The sequence below is a fragment of the Ursus maritimus genome, unplaced genomic scaffold (genome assembly GCF_017311325.1).
Source record: "Ursus maritimus isolate PB19 unplaced genomic scaffold, ASM1731132v1 scaffold_10, whole genome shotgun sequence".
NCBI classification, from domain to species: Eukaryota; Metazoa; Chordata; class Mammalia; order Carnivora; family Ursidae; genus Ursus; species Ursus maritimus.
The window spans coordinates 46,979,904-46,998,428 of record NW_024423344.1 but is presented as its reverse complement, the minus strand read 5'-3'; positions in this window follow the sequence as shown (position 1 = coordinate 46,998,428).

Sequence of the window (18,525 nt, the reverse complement as noted above, 5' to 3'; positions counted from 1 at the left end):
AAGCAAAGAGACAAGACAGGCAAGGAATAGGAGGAGTAAGTCGCGTGAAAGAGAGTTGCATCACTCACTCTACACAGCTCGAGTTATCTCTGCGACTGGAAACGGATCCAGCTAAATCCCTCAGCACTCCATAAGTAGGCTTTGCTCATACACGGCCAATGATGTGAGACAGTAAAACGTGTATCTCTACATTTAGTGCTAAGCTCTATTCGATTTCGCTTAAGTGTTTAAATGCAAAGTTACCGATTTTTTTTTTATTGGCTGGATATTCAAGATATTATGTTTTGCTCTAAAACTTTGGAACCGCTCTTATTGGTGCCTCCAACTATTTCTCAATATATATTTGCATGAATTTTTAAAATCATTTCTATCATTTCAAACTTACCTAAATCCCCTTGACCATTATTTCAGCATGCTCAATTATTTTGGCTTTACTCCACGTTTGAAATTATGATTTGTATTTCCCAATAGATACGTGCTCAAATTACATCTTGACTCCTAACCTTTGTTTTACATTACGGAAAAGCACAGAGCGTTACCTTCAGAGAGCGCAGAGGCAGAGCGCATTGGAAAGCTATGCTGGGCCTGATCCGTGAGTTTGCCTTAAGGCTGATTTATGCCACTTAAAGTAATCTAGTATGTACCTTGGTAATTGAAATCCTTCCATTACCCTCACTCCAGCCCATTTAAATATTTCTCTTTCAGTTGCAATTACGTCAGGAGGGGAGCCAAATGGTTTGGGAAAGACATGGGCATTTCCAACAAGGCTTTTGGCTGCCCACCAAAGAGCTGGTTGGTGTCCATAATTCCAAGTCTACTCTCTTCTCTGCAAGGTTCCCGTTTATAAAAAGCACTGTCAGCCCTTCTCATTCTAGAAGAATGCTCGGGACGTGGGTTGACAAACCCTCGTGGTGGCAAACACAGAGAGAAGGTTACTTTAGATTTCTTCATTGTTTGCTAGATTTTTTCTTCTTCTTCTTTTTTTTTTTTGCTGCAAAAAATTACCCCATTGCTTCTTGTCCTCAGTTCCAAATCAAAGCTTTTCCCATTGTGTGCATATCTTAAATATCTTAAACCTCATAGATGCAATTTTAGCTTGAGTGCAGGCTCACCCATAATCACAAGTCTGAAAAGAAAGGTTTGGGATATTAACAAAACTGGCAAATTTCTCGGCTAAAGCATCAATAATGTCTTCTCAATGTGCTTACGCAGATGTTTACTCTGAATTTATGTAAGAAAATGCTGCCAAGCCACAGGATGGAAACTAAATAATTCAATTAATGCATAGAGAATACTAATAATTCTATATTCTAATAACCATTTTATGAAAAGCTTTTCATTTAACTCTCAAAACCAACTTATAAATCGACACTTGGATAATGCAACGAAGTTATATTTAACTCCAGAACTAGCTCCACATGTCAGGTTTCAGATGTGCTTCTAAGTAAATGTCCTTTTTGGGGCTTATTATGACTATTCCTGTCTTCCCCCAAAACAAACTGGCTATGCATGCTCATTTCACTTCTTCTCTTGATTTCTGGCTGTCAGATTTATACCTCTTCCAATCCATGTTACCCTGGCCTGTAGCAGCAATATCACACCCAAGGACAGGGAGCCCAAGCCTGACAGATGTTGCCAGAGAATACCTAATAAATGTTTTCTTATGGGATGGATCCACTCAAGAGATGACCTAAAATCATATTACACACAAGGTTTATAATAAGCTACTGGGTGAATTATTAATAAATCGCTGATCAAAACCTGTGATTAATAATAGACCAATTTTCCCAAAACACAGAAGGTACATACATAGCCAGATCCCACAGATATACCCCAGTGCCAGCCCAAAGCTTTGAGATGAGAGGGGTGAGGCTGTGTTGCCCTTTGGCAAGGTGTCGAAGTCATGAACAAAATGGCTTGTGGTACGTGAAGATATTGCTGTAGCGGTCAGCATGGCTTCTGTGTCTAGGGGAGGATCTAGTTAAGAATCTTACCGAAAATGCATTCATTTCTTAGTCCAAATCTCCCCCAAAGATTCACCTTTATTAAAACACAAAAACTTCCCAAACAGAGGGTCCCAAAATGCCTCAAGTGCCCTTGACTTTACCAGAATGATCTGTGGTCAGAGCAGCTGAAGAGTTACTCTGTGCATAAACGGAAGAAATGGGACATTCTATCTTTTTATTTGATGACTTTCATAGGTACTAACATCCATGTTAAAATTACCCTTTAGTTTTCAGAAAAATAGAGGCATAAATGCTCAAACGATGAGTTTCACATTCCTGAGGACTCTGACATTTAAAAACATAAAGTTAGCATTTTTAGCTCAGCTTATAATAGGTAACAAAATATGTCCTTATTGTGTACGACATAATGCGCGTGTGTGCGTGCGTGCATGCGTGCGTGTGTGTGAAGAGAGAGAGAAAGAGAAAGAGAAATGTGTTCGACCTTAAACACAACATTAATGGGCACAGAAATCTCAGTCCAAAACTAAGGTGTAACACTCACAAAGATTCATTTAGTGGCTTTGGGCAAGTTACTTAATTTTTGTGTTGTTTCAGTCACACGTTGGAGACCCTAATAGTACCGCATCTCTCAGAGTGCGTGTTCTGTAACCCAGTTTTAAACATTTCTGAAAATAAGGCCTAATTTCTTCACATCTCAATGGAGCAATGAGAGACAAAGCCTGAGACTTGAGCTCAACTGCAAAAAACAAGCAGTTGGGTGCAAGCAATTAGGTGCAGGAGAATAGTTTTCTCAGTGTAGTCCATGAACACAATCTCTTTCAACATTAAAATCTTTATAAACTCGTGGTATTGGTGGGTCCAGAGCCCAAATAAGTGGAATAATATCGAAGTAGAAAATTGTATCCAACAAAACCAAATCTTTGGAAGATGAGGCTGGTGGCCTGGGGTTTGGTCCCTTGTGCTCTTTTCGCCACCTGACCCAAGCAGCAAGCATCTTCCTAGAGACCCTGCGGCAGCCCCATAGCCAGGATCTGCTGCTTGGGAAGCGGATGAGTGGGGCCTGACTCTGCTCAGCATTCCAGATTCATCTGCCCGCTCTTCGTGAATTAGGTTTACTTAGAACCTGTCATAAAAGGTGAGTTATTGATCTCCTACAAATTCGTTCTTTGGAATTATTTGGAAAGATCGTGTCTTCCAAGGGAGTTGATTTCAAAAGTAACTAAAATGTATTCTCAAAACTTAAAAAGGAAATACATAATTTTAGAAGGATATTTGTTCTATGACCTATGGAAAATTTCAATTTCAATTCCCAGAACACTGAACTGCCCTCCTCTTCTCTTTGGTGGTTTCCTATAGAGAATGAAATACTGTATTCGATGATTATTACACATGAGCGTTATTTATGGAGTAAAAAAAAACCACATTATTTTTTTTCTTTATTTTGTCTTCTTATTCAAGGGCTGATCCCTAACACTGAGATGAGAGTTTTATAATCTTTCCCAACAAAGACTGCTTCAGAGAAAATTTGGAAAGATCATTAGGGAAATTGACCCTTTCTCAGAAAGCTAAAGTGAAATGAAAATATAAAGTGAAACTATTCAAGTCAGGACAGAGAACACTTGAGACTAATTTCCAAAGAATAATTCTGATTTAGGTATGAGGGGTGGGCAAGAACATGCATCAGGTGTAGAAGCTATAACGAACTGGAGAGTCCAGAAGTCAGGTGCAAAACAATGTCTTCACCTCATGTAGGTCCATAGCATAGCATTGCATTGAACTATCCTCCCCCCATCCATTGGCTCGCTTACTCATTTATTTATACTTTCATTCATTTTCTGTGTATGGATTAACTGAACAAAGCCTAAAGCAGGCGCTGTGTTAGGTGCTTCAGATACGGAGGTGAATACAGAGCAGCTTCATCTGTAATGTATGCACAGCCGAGATCAGAAATCATGTAAGTCAGTGCAGTACGGAGAAGTGAGAACAATAAGAACTTAAAGTATAGGGTGATAAAGTGGGAGAGAAGAGCACTGGATCCAACTTAGGGGAATGAGGGTGAAGTCTGGGCCAAGTTCTAAAGACTGAGTTGGAATGAACAGGCAGACCAAATCAGACAGGATGGAATTGCAAATAATGGAAACACGTGGACATGGGGACTTGATATGTGATGTGAACGATCATACCATTCAATATGGCCGTACCTTGCAATCTATTAAGGTGTAGGGAGAGATATGGCTGCAGAAATGGACAAAATCCATATCCTGAAAAGACTTCTATGCCACTCAAAATGGTCTGTATTTGGTACTGAAGGTAAGAGTGGATCCAAGAAACATTTTAAGCAAAGCAATAGCATGATCATATATATATTTTTTTACCTTTATGTTCTTTAATTTTTTAACTTATTTATTATGTATTATAATATGTAATAATTACACAGCAATACATAAAATGCTTTCAAATTTTTTTTAAATTTGTGAATAATTTTTTAACTTTAATTTTTGCATTTGGCAGATTCACAGTTTCAAAAATCAAGACAAGCAAAAAATATACAATGAATTATCTCATATCCCTCCCTGCACTAAAACATTCTTTTCAAATGCCCTTATCACGTAGACAGCCAATTCTTTGTTGCTTGCAGAAACAAATGAATATAAGTAAATATTCCTATTTTCTTCCTTTCTTACATAAAATTCAAAATCTATGTCCAGTTTTGAGCCCTCTTTTTTTTTTTTAAGATTTTATTTATTTATTCAACAGAGATAGAGACAGCCAGCGAGAGAGGGAACACAAGCAGGGGGAGTGGGAGAGGAAGAAGCAGGCTCATAGCAGAGGAGCCTGATGTGGGGCTCGATCCCATAACGCCGGGATCACGCCCTGAGCCGAAGGCAGACGCTTAACCGCTGTGCCACCCAGGCGCCTCTTGTGCCCTCTTTTTCCTTAATAATGTATCTGGAGATTTTTTTATATCAATATGTAAAAATCTGCCTCAGTCTTTTATAAAGAAATATTCTCATTACGATGTAAAAGAAGGGTTAGTGAAATAGAAAATTGCAAGCATATGCTCAGGAAAATAATAAGATCCTTGGAAAATTATAGATCTGAGAGATTGGAAAAATACTGAGGAGACAAAATCAACAAAATATGGAGATAAATTGGGAAGGAGGTGAGGTCAAGAAAAGAATCAAAGGTGACTCTGGCCAGGGCAATTAGCAACACAGTGTTAGATGATGAACCATTTACCGAGCGGAGTTAACTCCCTAAAGGACCGTGTTAGGATAAGCAGGACCGGAAGGAGATAATAAGTTGAGTTTCCAACATATGGAACTTGTGGATCCAGGTGGAGCCATTCAGTAGTAAGTATAGAGCCCAAGAGAGAGGTGAGGATGGAGGGTTTGGAATCTTTGGAATATATTTAGTGATTACAGCCTTGGATATAGACGAAATCATCTAGACTGAATGTGGAACAAGAAAATACAAGCGAGTGAGGGTAGAGTCCCCTACACTTAAGAGCAGTAGGAGGAAGAGGAATACACACTCCATGACAGTAGAGAATAGAATAGGTTTTGCCAAACCCTGTGCTATGGAGATGTTCCACACACGGGCACAAGTGCATGCACACACACACACACACACACACACACACACACAGTGTTCCACGGTCAAAAATCTTGGAGGTTCACAATATGCATTACCATATTAAAGACTAATAACATCTTAGATCTCATTTCTGAAAAATACAATCCCAGTGTTCAGATAGAGACGGGAAAGTACTGCTTTTAGATCTAGAAAAATGGCCAGTCTTGGGCTCTGTGCTTTTGAGGATGCTGCCCTGGCTTTCCCCTACTTGTTCCCTTTCCGATAGAATGAAAAGTCGAAGGAATTAGTGTATATATCCACCAGGAATTTGTCCCACCCCTACCTCCACATCTAGCACATGCTCTGGGTATCCCAAATCTGTATCCAGGGCTTGTGTGGCCCCTTATCCAGTCCATTCTCCTGAGGGTCAAGCGTATCTACTCTCTACTGCACACAGCAGTGGGCCAACCTTGTGGTCAAGAAGTGACTGCGTATGGAGAGTGTGAAAGAAGCTTGGATGGGTGAAATGAGGTAGTCATATGCATATGCATACGGATATGATACGGATCCTCGTAGTGTGGGTGGGAGCGAGGGTGGGAGAAGAAAACTGACGGACCAATAACCAAAGACTTCAGCCAGATTTTCTCACCCTACCACATCCCTCACGGAGTCTGAGAATCTACAGCAAACTAGCCTTCCGGGCCATGTGATCGTAGATTTATCAAGTTGGAAGACAGCATGTATTTAATTTAGCAGTGTGTTCGCTTGATTTATAGCTTGTAAATATTTAAACATATGGTATATGGGCATCTGTTTGTATTCTTGAGCTAGCCCCACCGTTTATGGGCTGGTCTGGGAAGGAATAACAAGAGAATAGGACAATTGACAGCCAATGAGGAAGGGTGACGTAAGGGCAGAGTATCTATAGAAAATTAATATTATTAAACACGCTTGAGAAAAAGTTGGTTATTCGGTCAATAGCAAATGTCCTCATTCCTAGAGCTATGGGTCCTGCATTAACTCCTTTAATCCTTACAACCTTTGGGTTTACTAAGGAGTACATAAACTGCGATGAGATCGATCAGTAACGTGCCCAAATTCACACGACTAGTACTTGCTGGAGATTATTGCTCAGGATTACCAATTCCCACACCAATGTCATTGCCACCATATCCTGCCGCTTCAAAACCTGGGAACGCCAAAACCTTTATCTTGCACAAAATGAAAAGAAATACCTTACTAAGACAAATATGTGGTCTTCAACACATCGTACATTTGAAATTCATGATGCAGGCTTAAAAAGTAATCTGTTATACCGTCCTCATGCATCATCTGCTCAGGTGTCTCCAGTTTAGGAATAAGCAGTTACGCTCTCACGTAGACACAATTCTCTCACCAGAAAACATACACATTAGTGCACCATGCAAATCACCTTTTAACATGGACATTGTGGATCAGCATTTAATAACTTAACTATAAACGTTCAATTTAGCCCACATACAGAAAAAGGGAAAACTCTCTCAGATACACACACACACACACACACACACACACCACAGTGTGTGTGTGTGTATATATGAAGGTTGGATGGTGAGGTGCGGTATTCGTAGAGATATGCATAAGGACCCTCATAACTGAGTTCGGGGTTAGATTGATACGTGTGAAACAATGCCCCTTCCCCTCTAGGGAGGAAAAAAATGGGACCCTGGGAGTAAACAGAACATCGTTTAACTCCCATACTTGTGGAGGGAGGTCCAGGATTGTGTGCGGCCACCACTGACCCAGTGTCCCTCATTCCTAGAGCCCCTGCTTAACATCAGTGAAAGGATTGTATTACGGGGCCCCAACCATTCTGCTGTGGGAGTCCACCATGAAAGACCTGGGCACAGAGAGTGTGAGAACTATTGGTCCAGAGGAAAGAGGCAGCAGTGACACCATGTCCAAAAGCCCCAAAGTGACCGTGAGAAGGGTACAGAGTGACAGCCACAGCCTCTGGCATGGGAGCTTTACCATTTGTCCCCCTCCTGGCACTCCCAAAGGCAAGAGATTTGCCTAACACCAACAAGGTGGCATAGGGCGCACTTGACTTCCACATAATAGTTCTAAGATTTCCCAGAGATACTGAGGGAGGGGAATCTGGAAAACTCAGTACCTATCTATTATCAGTAGATGAGCTCAGAGCATCAAAATGTGGGCATTTACCATAAATGAGATAGACATTCGCCAACTAGGAAAGCCAGGAACACACATAACACTACCTAATATGCATACATCCATATGGCATGGTATACATAATGTTATGGTGCATTTTTGCCATTTGATCTCATTACTCAAATGAAAATTGTAATTCCTCTTGAGATATGTCCTTTATTTAATTTTAATGCCACTTCAAGATAGACATATACTATGCATGTGCCTATAAGACATTCATTCAACATATTAAGTGATTTCCATGTGTCAGGCCCTATACAAAGAGCTGGGGGAGCGGGGCAGATGTAATTCCTACTCTCGTGCACATTAGAATCAAACTCCCCTCCAAATGCAATTATCACTGTTTCATCAAAATCCCAAGTTTAAAGTATGCTAGTTTCTACCTATTTTTTAAATATAAGAGGAAATATTTCTAGATTTCACCGTAACAAACCACACCATACCAAATGGTAAAAGCATGGCCAGCTTCATGGGTGGTGTGATCTGTGCGATCGCCCAGGGCCCATGCTTAGAATGGCCCCAAGTTTAACTTAATGCTCCGTTGTCACCGTCTTAAAACGTGTAATAATTTTTGAGCAAGGAGACCTCATATTTTCATTTCGCAGGCCTTGAAAATTACGTAGCCACTTTGAGGTCAGAATAGTTCTGCTGCTTCAGGCATAGACAGAGTGTCGCTCATGTAAATGGGTAAAGGGTTCATGAGTAGGGTCGCCAGATTTAGCAAATAAACATGCAGACACTTAGTTTTAGTGTAAGTCCCAAATATTGCATGAGACATGGGTAGGCTACAGAGTTATCTGTCGTCTATAGAAAACTCAATTCTAACTAGGTGTCTTATATTTCAAGTGGCAAGCTGTCTCATGAGGTAAAGGCAGTTGTAGGCATGACTGTTAGTTTCACTCTCCAACGTGTCTTCATCTGTGAAATAAAGCTTTCGATCATTCTAGGTAAAGGGCCTCAGAGAGGAGAACCTGATATTTATGACAACTCTGAGGCCTGGAGCCTTTGGGACATCTTGAAGGCTGAGGTTCTGTGCCCTTAGCCTTTAGAGACATGCGCAGTGGTAAAAGGCCCAGGAGGGTGATAGGAGAGGAGGTGCGTGGTTAAATGTGGCCGGTGCCAGCGGGTCTTATGAGAGAGAGTTCAGCAGACTCTCCAGATTTAATCATTTTGAAAATTCTTTTCAATGTGGAATTAGGGGGAAAAAATTACCTCATAAATCATGCTTAATTGCTCATGAATAAGCCTTGAGGAGGCTTTCTTTGAAAGGACAAATTCGGGAAATGGAGAAGAATGTGCAAGGCATGGAAGCCTCTCAAATCAGCTGAGTCATGGAGAGTTTGCCAAATCTTGACTGTGGAGTTTTTAACTTCACTTTTTGGGTTCATTTGTATGTCTGTTTTCATTCCCTCTACAGTATTTCCTTGCGATAGTGGAATTGTTTGAATATGGCCCAACGGTGATTGCTAATAAATGGAAATCCATACACCACTGACTCAATCCTGAATCCCTTATATTCTGACTTCTGTTGCTACCAATTTCCTAAAGCTGTTCTCTTAAAATCCTCAAATTTCTCTTAATTGCCCAACTCAGCAGTAATTCTTCTGTCATGATGTTCTTTCTCTTTCTTTGGCTTCTACGACACTCGCTCGTGTTGATGTCCCATTTTCCTAACTTCTAGCACCTCCCCCTCGTCTGGCTCCACATCGTCCTCATTGTCCTTAATGTGGGCAATCTACAGATTGTCTTGGTCTTTTTGTTTGCTCGTTTCTTTTGTTTTTTTCTATGCTCCCCTCTGCAATTTCCTCCCTTCTCATAGCTTCAACTAACAGGCGCTGATTCCTACGTGCAGCTTCACGTGCAGATAGAAAATCAGCAAATACACAAATCTAGCAACTTCTTCCCCCACCCGGTATCTGAGTATTCAACATTTATCAGGCCACTCCTGCTATACCCAATGTTGAAGGCCTCTTTAAACCTGGATGCAACCTATCCTGCAGCCTGATCTTCCCACTTCTCGCTTTTCTGTGTCGTCTGCTCTTACCAAATGAGACTATTCAGTGTTCTTCCAATGGCTATAAGCCACCCTACCACTCTGCCATTGTCCGTGTTCCCTACCTCCTCCGTGATGTCTTCCATCCTGACCCAGACCTACCTCTGAACTTGGCTCCTAATTTTGGCGGTCTCTTGTCTTGTATATCTCATATTCTAACTTGCATCACAGTTACTTGTGTACTTGTCTTTTCTCCTTTCCAAAGTCAAAAGCACATCAAAACATGAGCCCAATCTTTCTTTGTCTGTTTTTAAAATATGTTTGTCTCTTCCTTTATCTAGCCCACTAACTTAAATAATCCCTGCTTTGAAATACAGGTTCTTCGAGCCCTGGATTTATCCAAATGAAAAAGAATTCAGACTTTGGAGAGCATCTTTAAAAGATAAGCAAATAATTTGGCACAGAACAATTGACTTTGAATCTCTTTGATTGCATAAGTCTTAGAGAGATGCCAACGTACTCTAATAAAACTATGCTTCGGTTTTATTGAGAACCGAGAATTTTTTTTAATGTGAATGGCAATAGAAGAATCCTTTTAAGCTGGAAATTTAGGAAATCATTACCTCCTCATGATAGATCATAGCTAACATATCACATTGAAATTGCCTCAACAAATATTGAGTCCCTCCTCTATAGAAGATGCAATATTATGTGCCACACTTCATAAAATACTTTGAATTGCCAGAAAATAGAAACCCGTCCTCAATTTTTATGTGCTAATGGTGTTGAAAACAAAGAGGGTGATTCATGTAGTGCAATCCATATTAAAATTTAAAATGCATTAAAATTAAATAAAGGGCATACTTCAAGAGCACATATAATTTACATTTGGGTAATAAGAGAATAGATACTTCCTTTTCAGAATTTTCCCTTGGTATTCTATGAGCGGTGTCAACTATTGATGCCTTCAGCTTATAAATGCAGTGCAGTCATAGAAACAGAATTTTAAAATCCATTTGCCGGGCCTCATTCTCTCCCCAAAAAAAAAAAAAAAAAGTCTCTATTGTATGCCTCTTTATCTATTTCCTGATAGCTTCTCTCATTTAATTTTACTGGTACTGATAGTGGTTGGCGTGTGTGTGTGTTTGAGCGAGGAAATGTAGAGTGGAACAGTGTGGTAATTCTTGAGCTGTCATGCTTTCATGTAACACACACACACACAAAAGAGGACTGCATTAAGATATGGAACATTCCACAAAGCCAGTGAGATCCAAGCTAATTTCATGGAAGTGGGGTGTGATAACACTGGAAACCGAGGCATTTTTACAAGCTCATAGGCTCGCAGCGAGCAGAGAGCAGCTCCAAGTCTGGGCGCTGCATTTTTTGCAGCGCTGTTGGGCCAGACTTTGAAACGACCGCTCTGATTCAGGTGGCAGGCTGCAGGAGACAGCCCCTTCAGGGGAAATCTCTGCAATTTCTCAGCCAGGGCTGGACTCTGCTCAGTAATTATTCTAGCTCTGGGGAAACCTTGATTCTTGACAGTTCTCCAGGAAAAGGAGGTGAGTGGAGCAACAAGGCTCTTCAACCATGAGACCTGCCCAGGAACGTGGACTCACCGGAGCGTGCCCAGCTGGTTCCGAGAACGGACAGCAACCCTAGCTGGAAGGAGTTCCCCATTAAGCAGTTAAGACTGCTCTTCCCAAAACCTAGCTATGTCGAGCCTGCCTCCTCTCTCACTGGCCTGACAAAACTTGCAAAACTCTACCTTGGGAAGACAAGTGTGCCAGTGCCAGAGTCACTCCATCAGGCACCCCTGCGCAAATCTGCAAAAGGCACCCCTCTGGGAAGACAGCCTCCGCACAGGGCGCACGGCCCAGCGAGCACGGTGCCAGCTGGGTTTCACACCCGCCCAACTGCCTGCCCCACTGCGAGCTCTTTTGCAGGACCCAGTTTATATACCCAACAGTTCTGAGTTTCACTGTTCATTTGCTGTTTTCACTTCAATAGTACGGACAACATCGCACCCATCCATTTCTTCAAGCTTAATATTTGCACTGTTCAGCAGTACCTTGATAACATTCCATGATGAGATCTGCTGATAATAAGCCCCTAATTACATCCCGGTTTGCCATATCCTGTCTGCTTCAGACACGTCATTACCAAGGTTATAAGCAGATGTATGAAAGATAAAGCCTTCCTTTAAGATGACGCTCACAGTGGTTTATCTGTAAGACATGTCAGAAGATTTCTCTGTATTATCAAATTATTGTAAGCCTGTTTTGGGTGACTCGATGTTACAATCTCTATGTGTACTAGTCATCAGGTAATTAAATAGCCTTACAAAGAATTGTTACTGTGTTCTAACATAATTCTAGGGAATTTCTCTTGAGGTCCATGTGGTTACAAGAAGGGAAGGAAAAAAAAAAAAAGTTAACAGCACCATGCTAGAAATGCATTTCTTTTTGGCTAAGTCACCAATATAACCCACTCCTTCCTTTTCTGTGGGACAAGTGTCCTCTGCAGGGACGGCCTTGAAGGCCCAGGGCCTAGGGAAGGTCATCTCCTTGGAGACAGGGGACCTCCTCACAGGAGAGAAAAGAAGGAACCAGAGTATCTTGTTGCTGACTAGAGAGGGGGAAACAAGCAGAACGGGGTGAAAGTAGATGGGTAGGATCCCAGCCATTTCTACGCTTTACCCTTGCACTGTGCCTGGAACAGCATAGGCGCTCAGGGAATATTTATTTGTCGAATGATTGATTGGGGGGGGACTGACGCACAATAGCCTTGTGACATATATCACCATCTCAGGACTAGGTCCTTTCAGATGTGGAAAATCTGAAATGACACCGGAGTTTTCGATCCAGTTCCGTCCGTGCCTTAAGATACACAGACGAGGACGCCGATTTACAAATTCCCAGATGGTTCTATTTTTCTATATATTTGCCACAATGGAAATGCCTATGATCGCATGTGCATCACCGCATAAGCATATCCTGACAAGTTTTTAAAAAAATTAATAGCTATTTAATTTACAAAGAATGTTGCTATTATTAAGGACATGTCGGTTCCACTGGATTAGGGCAGCTCATCACATTTTATAAACTGCTAACATGTAGTGACACTTGCCTCTTTAGGATGAGTTTCATCAAATTGAAGTGCTGGTTTCTGGTTTATAATTCAATCCATTTCACTGACTCACGGGAGGGTGGAGTAAAATGACAAAGGCCTTTGGTCCTGCAGTCGGAGATCTTCATATTACCGGGTGATTATACATTTATCTTCTTACGCCGTGAGGTGCTGTGTAAAACCGCGGTCAATAATTACCACCCTGCAACTGACTTTTATGTATTCGAGAGCTGCCCTCACATAAACATGTTGGATCAGAGGAAACAAATAAAACATAAGACTGTCATTAAACTGAGAAGGGTTGGAGGAACCGGCAGGGAGAAAATATCATGGCTGTGCCAGGTAGAATCCTGCCCAAGAGGAGACTCCGGCAACTTTTCACCCCCAGGTACATTACGTACTAGCCCCAGTTATTGCCTGTCATAAAGGGAGGCAGAACACCAGCAGACGCAGCGTAACAAAGCTTACATTGTACACACGAGGATACAGGAATATAAATATAGAGAACCAAATGCTATCACGATTAAAAAAAGATATTAACTTATTTGTGCTGGCAACTTTCTCAACTGGTTAGGTTAGACTTTAGACTTCCTTCCTCTCCTAGACCCCTATTTTGTGTGTGTGTATGTGTGTGTGTGTGTGTGTGTGTGTGTGTGTGTGTATAATCAGTGTTTTCTTATACTTTGGACCAAGTGGCCTCATATAGTTGTTGAAGTATGTTAAGGAATTAAGGCTTTTTCAGAATATCTGAAGGGATCCGGAGAGTACAGGGGTTATGTGGCAGTTAGGAATTCTACAGAGAAGTACAATGATTTAACCAAATCATAAACTCTCTGTAGTGATTTGGGTTGGTTTTTGTTTTTGTTTTTTTTTTAATATGTGCTATTTTCTAGTTGAGGTCATTTAAAATGGGAACAGTTTAATTTTGAATAGATTGTTGATTTAATGTTTAAACATACGTACCAACCGAGGAGAGCCAGGTCTGGAGCCCCCGTATCCATAAAAGAGAAAGGTAGCCTAACATTTGAAAATGAAGATGTTAAAAGGATCCTGTATGTTTCTCTTTGAAAAACATTTCTGGGTTTCTATTTCATTGTAAATATGTCTGAATCCTGGGTGTTTGAAAAACCTCAATGAAATAAAGCCCCAATTCTGAAAAAGGTAGAGGACTGGCCATCTTCCCCATTCCATCAATTTCACAAGCCCTCCTTGCTCCTCATCCCACACAAGAAACTGACGATGTTGCTGGTCAGTGCTGGGCATGCATGAGCCTGAACAGAAGCCGACGCGAAAGTGGCCGTGGACAGTTGACCTATAGATGGTTAAACTGTTATTGTCTACTTACGTACATATAAAAAGAATTACACATACACACCCCAGCAAGAACATGCTCTTTTTCAGAGGCTGTGCCTCCCTATTGCCTGATCTATTGCCCTGGTAGTGGGAGAGCAGGGGAAATGGGATTTACTGTGACATTTTCCTAACTTGGTAATTCTAACTTAAGCTCTTTTGTCAATGTTCATTTTGAAAAGCAACAAAATATTAGGGTAACAGGTCTTCCATACTCATGCTGCATTTTGGTTTTCCTTAACCCTAATGAAGTTGCCTTCAGAACGTTAGAACCCAGTAGCTCTGCAAACATATGAAGTACAAATCTAGTTGTTTCTGTCTATAAGCACGAAGCAACATTTCTCAAGCCCTTTTGCTCAGAATACTAGTCCTGAGAGATGGTAATAGATTTACCATGAAATCAAGTTTTTCAAACAAATTATGTTTGGAAGCATTTCTTTCTGGATAACTTTCTTGAAATTTCTTCATGAACATACTCATAACAAAGGCTCATGAAAGTACTGTTATTAAGAAACTTCTTTGTTGAACCCATAATTTTCCAAACTTCTTTGACAGTAAAACTTTCTTTAAGAAATACCTACAAGCATCTTGTAGAATAAGTGTCTACAAACATATTTTTGGAATCCTATGCATAAAGAACAAGAGTGAAGGAACTCTTATATCTGTACGTAAAAGGAAAAAATCCACATAAAAAGCAGAGTGTTTTAATAATACTCCATGACTTCGTTTTGAAAAGAATTGTTACAAGTCCCTGGAAGAGTGAATTTATGAGCAAGCAGTATTACGGTTATAGCTTAAAATGATAATGGAATACAGGTCTCCCCCACTATCCAAAAGATAAGAAAACTTCCAAAGCCGAAATGACATAAATTGAAGGAGCAATTGCCAATAATATATGAGAAAGGGTTTTTTAAGAAGATTTTATTTATTGATTTGAGAGAGAGAGCTCGAGCACAGAGGGAGAGGGAGAGGGAGTAGCAGGCTTCCCACTGAGTGGAGAGCCCCACATGGGGCTCGATCCCAGGACCCTGACATCATGACCTGAGCCGAAGGCAGATGCTTAACAGACTGAGCCACTCAGGCACCCCTGAAAAAGTTTTTTAGAGTTTCCAGACCTCCCCCCAAAAAACCCTTTTAGGCTTTTCTGGTACCTTAAGACATGTCTGGATGCACAAAATAAATCAAGACAAAGCCCACATGCTTGGGGTGCCTGGGTGGCTCAGTCAACTGCGTGCCTGATTCTTGATTTTGGCCTGGGTGGTGATCTTGGGGTTATGAGGTCGAGCCCCATGTTGGGCTCCGAGCTCAGGCGGGAGTCTGCCTGAGATTCTCTCTCTCCCCCTCTCCCTCTGCCCCACCCCTGATCGTTCTCTCTCTCTCTCTCTCTCATAAATAAATAAATCTTAAAAAAAAAAAAAAAAGACAAAGCACAGATGCTCACAGACTGTTCAAAGACCTGGAAGCTTGATGCTGAGATACTGAGCTTTGTTCCTGGGGCGGGGGCTTGCTGGGCCCACTCACCGCTGGGAGCGCACACTGCCTCTACGCGGGCTCACTGCAAAACAAACACTGTTTTGCTTTTCACCTTTGCTCTTAAAAGTGAAAACATTCATCTCTTTCTTTCTGTTAGTGAAAACAGGTACTAATATAGGCCTTTCGTAAAAGTGAAGTGGCATAATGCAAACTTTCTAAAAGCTGGGGATACCTGTAAATAAATGTATCTTAATATACTTTATTTTTATTGAATGCCATTTGTACTTTCCTTAGAATGACAATGGGATAACAATAGTTTTCCTTCTATTTTACATCGTTTAGATTTACCATATCGTGTACAAACTGTACTTTAAAAATTAAGAAACTACAATGCTGAATTTAATATGTGAAGCTGTGAATTACACCCCAGGCCAATTTTCCCCCCATTGATTCTTATTCTATGACCTATTAAAACAGTTGAGATTGAAAAAAGTCACTTTCTTCCCAAATTCCCATCACTGGACTATGGATGTTCCATGAGCACCTTTTCCTAAAATCTTTTGGAGTCTGGAAATTTCACAGGATCTCCACCAGAGAGTCACGCTTTCTTCATTTAGAACAAACATGCTCGAAGAGATCATTTGCAGTTCTCAACAGCAGTATCGGAGGGACTGAGCACCTAAAACACAACGCTCTGGGGGTCGCAACAAAATGCTGGCTATGCATTTACCTCTATCCCCATAACGGAAGCGTGTGCTTTCCCAGGAGGAGCACTTCTAAGCTGTGCACCATTCCTGGCTTGTTACACAGGTGAGGAAAGATCACTGCCCTGCTCCCCTGGACCCTGCTGTGTGTTCCCAGAGCCTCGTCCTCGCCTGGGCGCCCTCTGATCCTCTTTACCCTGCAGAGACCGACCCCGGGCTCCACCTTCCACTCTCAGCATGTCTCCCATGAGCTCACATGAGACAATCGTCCTGATCAGCTCATTTCTCTCCAGGCCAGAGCTCCCCTCCCCTGAAGACTCTTGCACCTGCCGCACGGAGACCTACAAGTACCTCAGTCAATTAATAATATAAACCGGGGTCGATTTTAAAGACATGTTGAAGCTAAAAAGAAAAAAGTAAGAGGCTAGAGCCTAGAGGGGGAAATACCTATTCTTATCTGCTAACTCATTTCACCCTCCTGAGACTCATCAATGTATGTTCTAATTTGTCTTCCCTTAGCACCCATGTCGTCTTTGGCACTTGCCCACCATGACACATTTTGCCTGGAGATTCTGGTAAAAATACCTAACAGAGGAGGATTCAACTCAGTTCCCCTCCCCCCCCACTTTCTTACCTCTCTTTCTCGCTGCTTCTATTAGGGATTCTCCCTGGCCAACAAGCTCAAATGCCTGGCCTATTCTAGTGGCATTCAAAGGTTGCTCTGCGGAACGCTGAGAGGAGTGAAGTCCAAACTATTTTCATAATAATATTAAGATGATGATTATTAGCTGCTTTTTTCTCTCACGTTCCTTCACGAGTATACACATTTGGAAAACCACCACAGGTTTCTATCAATAGAAATCTCTGGTAATAAGAACCAGTTGTCCAGATTCAATTAATGAAAGTTGCCAAGCAATAAGCTAGATAATTTCATATGTACAAATATTTCATTGTTACTACAACCCTGACAGACAGATACTATAGCAGTTTTGCCAACGAGGAAACAGAGGCCCGGGAGATGTGTTTGTACATCTGCGGCCTGCACACCCCCCCCCCCCCGCCCCGTCACCATTTGAACCTTTGTCTATTACCAATGGTCCCACCTCTACACCTCTCCAGTAACACTTGCCTGAATAATGACATTTTCCTTTGAAGAAGGGCTAGCAGCTATATAAACAACTTTCTCTTTACACTGGGTGATAATGAGGTTGGCCTCTAAATTGTGTAATAATGAAGCCTGAGTCTTTGGGGTAGAGAATTGGCTGTGATGCTCTATTTGACTCTCCGTAGATGCAATCATTTTCTACTCATTGGTATGTGAGCCATCCGAGGACTTGTGATCAGAGGGATTTTTTTTTTCTTCTTAGAAAGTCAGAATTTCCCAGACTGAATGTTGTCAAAATACGAGGTCTCCCCTGCGATGCCGGTTATCTGGCACGATAGGCACATGGGAATGTCCCGGACGGAGGTCGGTTGGGCACGGTCTTCGACATCTTCAGAAAGACTAGGCAGGACTGTCATTTGCTATTATGCTTCTAAACACCACCAGAGGACACCGAACAATGGGGCACCCAAAAAATAAATCAAAGTTTTAGAAGTGCTCTCTCTGAGATCACGAAGATCAAAGAGTTCAGGGGCAGTTTGGCTGGGCTTGTGTTTTAGGAGCTCAGAGTGTTTCTGCCTTATTGATCCTGCAGCCGGACGTTGCCAGTCAGCCAATATGGGTCAGACGTCTCTGAGACCAAAAGGGGAAAACAGCAGTCCCTGATTACAGGGCACCAACCAATTGATAAAGTCCACTCTGTCTGCTCAGTTGCCTGGCTGCCATGGACTTCCCAGGGGTGCATATGATTTTGCTAATTAGCCCTTTAATTCGTTTTATCTGTATGGGTAATTATTCTCTGGGGATGGTGGGGAGGGTGGCACCTGCTGTTTGACCATCGCTTCTGTTGACAATAAAATCTGCTGTGTGGATGTTTCTAGTCAGGCCTGCGAGGAGTCTCGTAATTCTATGCCATGGTTTCTTTGAATAATTTCTTCTAATTCTATGTCATGGTCTACAAAGCTTTCTATCATATCTGCAACGGCGAATTTGAAAATCCCTCTTCTAAAAATGTGCATGACA